Genomic DNA, 5,661 nt, shown 5'->3' with positions numbered 1-5,661 from the left:
TATAGTACATTTATATCTCTAATATATACTCACAGATATTTGAATGTATATATGTAATAACAACTAAAAAAAAAAAGTCCATGAGTTTGTAATAGAGAAAGAATAGGTATTCAGGATCATTTAGTCATAGAGAAGTGAAGGGAAAAATGATGTAATTTCACTATAACATGAAAAATAGCAATGCAGTTCTATTAATTGGCATTTAAAGTTGATTTATATCGTCTATATTTTTAATGTTGTTCTTTAGCTTTCCTTACTAAGTAATTAAATATGTTGTGAAATAAATTATCCTTCCATTAACATCAAACTTTTTTTTGAAAGAGTTGTCCTCTACAGCTGTGGATGCCGCATGAACCATAGAAGACCTTCTGCATATGGGTGATGATTGTGTAGCTGGGTCTGTTTGAGGGGACCCTGGCAGTGTGATCAGGATCTATCCCTGGTGCAGGAACTGGCTTTTGAATCCCATTACATGTGGAGGACATCCTGTTCACTCTTGATGTGACCAGGAACAGCTTGGTCCTGCCTCATCTAAATGTACCAGACTTAGCTGTCCTCCCATCGGAGAACTTACATTGTTAGAGGAGAGGATGAACTTACCCTGTTGGAGGTTGGTTGGGGAGGGAGGGAGGCAGGGGCAGAGCAGAAGGAGGGTAGAGAGTTGGTTCTGTGGATGATATGAAAAATGAATAAAAAAAGAGAGAAAGAGTACACCAAATATGTTAGCCAAGGGAATGTGTGTTAAGGCTAGCCCCCTCCAAAGATTAAAGATGCATGAGAAAAGGTGAATCTTGACATTAAAATCAATAGAGAGTAAAAAAATAGTTGTCCTTTAATAAAAACAATGGAATAAATTAATTTATACTTTAATGGCAATGAATGCATGGAGATAACTCTTCTTACTCTCAGCTTTAATCTAATAGTAAAAAATGAGACTAAGGCCAGGCGATGGGGGCACATGCCTTTAATCCCAGCACTTGGGAGGCAGAGCCAGGCGGATATCTGTGAGTTCAAGGTCAGCCTGGGCTACCAAGTGAGTTCCAGGAAAGGAGCAATGCTACACAGAGAAACCCTGTCTTAAAAAAAAAGACACTAGAATTTCTCATAGTATAGACATTTTTTGTTTTAAAAACATGTTGAAAATAATAATTTATTCATTTTAACTATGGAACAGGTGAGCTTAATATTCTATTAACATCCTATACTGACTAACAGATTGAGTAAAAAATAAGGTGCATTTTTCTGATGCTATCAAGATATACACTTCACAATCAAGGTCAGTCATTTCATACTTTAAAAAGATTATAAAATATTACAAGGAAATGAATCTAAGATGAAAGCAGGCATAGCTATTTTTATATTATATGATAAAATAAATTTCAAACCCAAACTAAACAGAATAGTTTGAGAATGATATTACATAATAATCAAAGGGAAAATATAGTGAAAACATATAACAATTCTAAGCATGTAAGCACCAAACACCAGGCACAAATTTTGTAAAAGGAACAGTACACAGAGAAACCCTGTCTCAAAAAACCAAAAAAAATAAAAATAAAAAGGAACAGTACTGCTGCTAAAATTACATATTGATCCTAACCCAGTGATACTAGGTGACTTCAATACCCTAATCACACAAACAGACTGGTCTTCAAGACATAATCTAAACAAAGAAACACTGGAGTTAGATAACATCATGAATCAAATAGACATGACAGACATCTATGGAATATAACAACCAAACACTAAAGAATATTTCTTTTTCTAAGAATTCACAAAGCTTCCTCCAAAATTGATCACTAATAAGGAATAAACAAGTCTCCACAGATACGGAAATTAAAATAATACCTGGACTATGTCCCACCACTATGAATTAAACCTGGATAACAACAATGCCAACAGGAAATACACAAACTCATGGAAGTTGATCAACTCACTACTGAATGAACAGTGGGTCAAGACAGAAACGAAGAATGAAAATTAAAACACAGCATATCCAAACAATGAGACACAATGAAGGCAGTTCTAAGAGGCAAGTTCAAAGCACTGAATGCCTACATAAAAATACTGGAGTGATTTCTTATTAATAACTTCATTACACACTTGAAATCTCTAGAAAAACAATACTTGAAAATGGTAGATAAAAAGAAATAAGAGGACTACAAATCAGGGCTGTAAAATCAAGGATGAAATCAATGAGATAGAAACAAACAGCAACAGCATAATCCAAATGAAGAATAAAAGAAATGAAAGGTTGTTTCCTCAAAAAAATCAAGAAGATAACGAAGCCTTAGCCAAATTATTCAATAAAATGAGAGAGAATATCTAAATTAATGAAGCTAGATATGAAAGAGATGACATTACAACAGATCCTGAGCAAATTGAGAGAAACATAAGGACATACTTGTGGGAGCCACACTGACTCCAGCTTATGGTTTGATTCCATCCTGACTTAAGGTCAGATGGTTGAAGCTTGTCTTTGCTCCTCAAGGCTGAATAACAGGATGTTTGGACAAAGGTGTGGTTACCAGATGTTTTGATAACAAGGAGATGTTTATGCTTATTTGTTCCTTGAACCATGGTGAGGAGGTCTTTTTCCCTCCTTGCTTTGTGTATAAAAAATGCTTTGCAAAATAAATTTGGTGCTACTGCTGTATTCATTTATAGACCTCCCAATTCTATCTTGGGTCTCTTGTCTTTTTTTTAATCTACACTCCCCATTTTAGGTACTGTTGGACAGGTCAGTTGGTCCATATATGAGGTGCCTAAACAGGGTTCTGAAAATGGGGGCTTCATGAAGGACATTCAGGTGAATGGAGCACTCAGATATTATTGTGGTGGAAGTGCAGTGAGTAACTTGGGAGTGGAATTGTAAATATGGGGCAGGGTAATAGTAGACAACTGTTTATACATTTGCTTAAAGATATTTTAAAAGTCAGAGGAGCTAAAGTAGGGCAGCAGCCAGTAAAGTAATTTTTAGTTTGTAGAGCAGGTGTGCCCTTGGGTTCCCAAGCATGAGACCTTGGACTCAGACACATGGAGGATAATTGCAGTCAAAATCCATCAGCTTTATAATGAGCCTGGGCCTGGGAAAGTCACAATGGATGCACTTATTCTGTGGACATCTATCAGGGACACTTTTAATTTGTGCCAAGAACAGCAGAAGGTATTTCCCCCTGAAATGGTTAAAAGTGAAACAAAACACTCCATGAGACTAGAGGAGCCATTAGACACAGACTCCTTTACAAAATTGTTTAATGGTGATCAGTTCAATCCTGGTGATGAAGCTGAGCTTAAGGAAGAAGCCACTAAATAGCATATTCAGGAGTTTTCACCTGCTCTGCTTCTTACCATGAATGTTAAGAAGCACAGATTTTGTGATGAAACTAAGGAGGAGCTGAAGGGCTTGAGAGATTTAGTAGTTTCCTTTACACAAAATTGGAGACTCTGCAGGTCTCCTCTGATTGGAAGAGCACTCCTCTTTCTACTGTAGTGGCTGGATTAGATCTACCTGGGGGCCGTCTATCAGTGTAGAAAATTTGCCCATGATTGCTATGGTGCAAAGTCCTCCAGGAACATGTCAAACCCTCACCCTTAGTCATGCATCTCCCCTGAAAGCTAGTGTTAAAGAGGCAGCTGGCAGAGGGAAGGATGTACAAGGATTTCAAATGTTCCCAGGGACTGATAGAAGCCTTGCCTCCCAGAGATTCGAAACAGATTTCCAAAGCTTGCCTGTCCCGAGAAGATTACCTGTTGTGAATTCAAGAGAAGGAAGCATTGGGCTAATAAATGTAAATCAAAGAAGGACAACCAGGGGAACCCACTGTCTTATATCAGTGATATTTTCCTTACCCATAAAAATAAAGGAGTTTTTCTTGCCACATCTATACAGCTTCAGCAGAGTCTTGTTCATGCAAGGTTGTTAATTGCTACAGGAAAGTGGAAAGACAGCTGCCTTTTCAATATTTGGGACATATCTTGTATTCTAAAGAAATTAAAGCTCAGAAAATGGAAATTAGGAAACATAGCTTGCAAACTTTGAATCGTTTTCAAAAAATATTGGAGATATTTAATGGCTATGGCCCTAATTGAAGTTGTTTGTGGGAGATCTGGAGTCCCTCAGTGAGATTCTTACAGGAAATAGTAATCCTAATTTCCCTAGTTATCTTATAGATGTTGCTGGACAAGTACTGGCTCAGGTGGAGCATGCCATTCAACATCAGCAAGTATGCTTTGTTGACTATGCAAAATAATGGGGAATCTATGTGCTTCCTACATGACATACTCCAACAGGTGTGTTATTGCAAAATGGGCTGTTATTGTGTTTGAATCTAGCTGTTTCACCATCCTGAGTGTTGAACTCTTATTATGAAGCAGCAGCTTGTTTAACACAGAAAACCTGGATAGATTCTAAGTGATATTTTGGTAGAGAACCAAGTGTGATCAACATTCTTTTTACTAAACAACAAGCTGATTGTTTATTTTAATATAATGATATTTGGGCAATTGCTTTTGCTCAGTTTTGGGGCCAAATTGATCAGCGTTTTCCAGCTGATTGATTGTTTCAATTTGCCCAAATGCATTCATTTATATTTCCTAAAGTTGTGATAAAAGATTCCATAAAAGATGCTATGCTGGTTTTTACTGATGGTTCCTTCAAGGGAAGAGGTGCTTATGTCATTAATGGTAATCATTATGCAGTACAAAGAGCTCCAGCTTCAGCTCAGGTAGCAGAATTTTGAGCTGTGGCTATGGTTTTCCAGTTTTTTTTGTTTATTTTTGTAAATAGCTCATTTAATTTGTATACTGATAGTCATTATGTTTTTGAGCCCTTCAATTCATAGAGACTGTTTCCTGCATTGGGACTAATGGTCATGTTAGGATGTTATTTCAACAAATTCAAGATGCCAGTCATCAAAGAAAGTTGTCATGCTTTGTGGTTCATATTAGGGTCATTACAAACCTCTTGCCCCTCTACCTGATGATAAAACATCAGCTGATAAATTAACACAGATAGCCACCTTGTCCCAGGTATAATTGGCTCAACAATCACATGTCCTTCATTATCAGAAGAGCAAAGTTTAAGGAAACAGTTTGGCCTTACTAGGGAAGTTGCTAGTCAAATTGTTAAACAATGTGATGTGTGTCCACAGTATTTGCCTGTGCCTTCCTTAGGGGTAAATCCTTGAGTCTGTCTTCCCAATCATTTACGAAAAATGGACGTTACTCATGTTGCAGAATTTGGCAAATTAAAATATGTGCATTTGACAGTCAATACCTATTCAGGTTTTTTGATGGCTATTGGGCAAATTGGGGAAGCTACCAAGCATGGGATAGCTCATTTCTTAAAATGTTTTTCATATATTCGGATTCCTAAAATTATAAAAACAGATAATGGTTTGGAATACGTTAATAAAGCATTTCAGCAATTTTGTTCCCAATGGAAAATTGAGCATAGCACAGTCATTCCTTATAATCCTAAAGGACTAGGTATTGTTGAATGAGCCCATGGTAGTCTCAAGATCCATCTTCAAAAAATAAAAAAGGGGACTTATATCCTCAGTCTCCATATGATGCATTCAATTATTCTCTCTTTATTTTAAATATTTTAAAATTGGAGGCCCATGAGCAATCTGCCACATATAGATTTTGGCATGATGG

Source organism: Peromyscus californicus, unplaced genomic scaffold (assembly GCF_007827085.1).
Source record: "Peromyscus californicus insignis strain IS unplaced genomic scaffold, ASM782708v3 Scaffold_4__1_contigs__length_199733344, whole genome shotgun sequence".
NCBI classification, from domain to species: domain Eukaryota; kingdom Metazoa; phylum Chordata; class Mammalia; order Rodentia; family Cricetidae; genus Peromyscus; species Peromyscus californicus.
The sequence above is the reverse complement of the archived record's forward strand: the minus strand, read 5'-3'. Positions refer to the sequence as shown.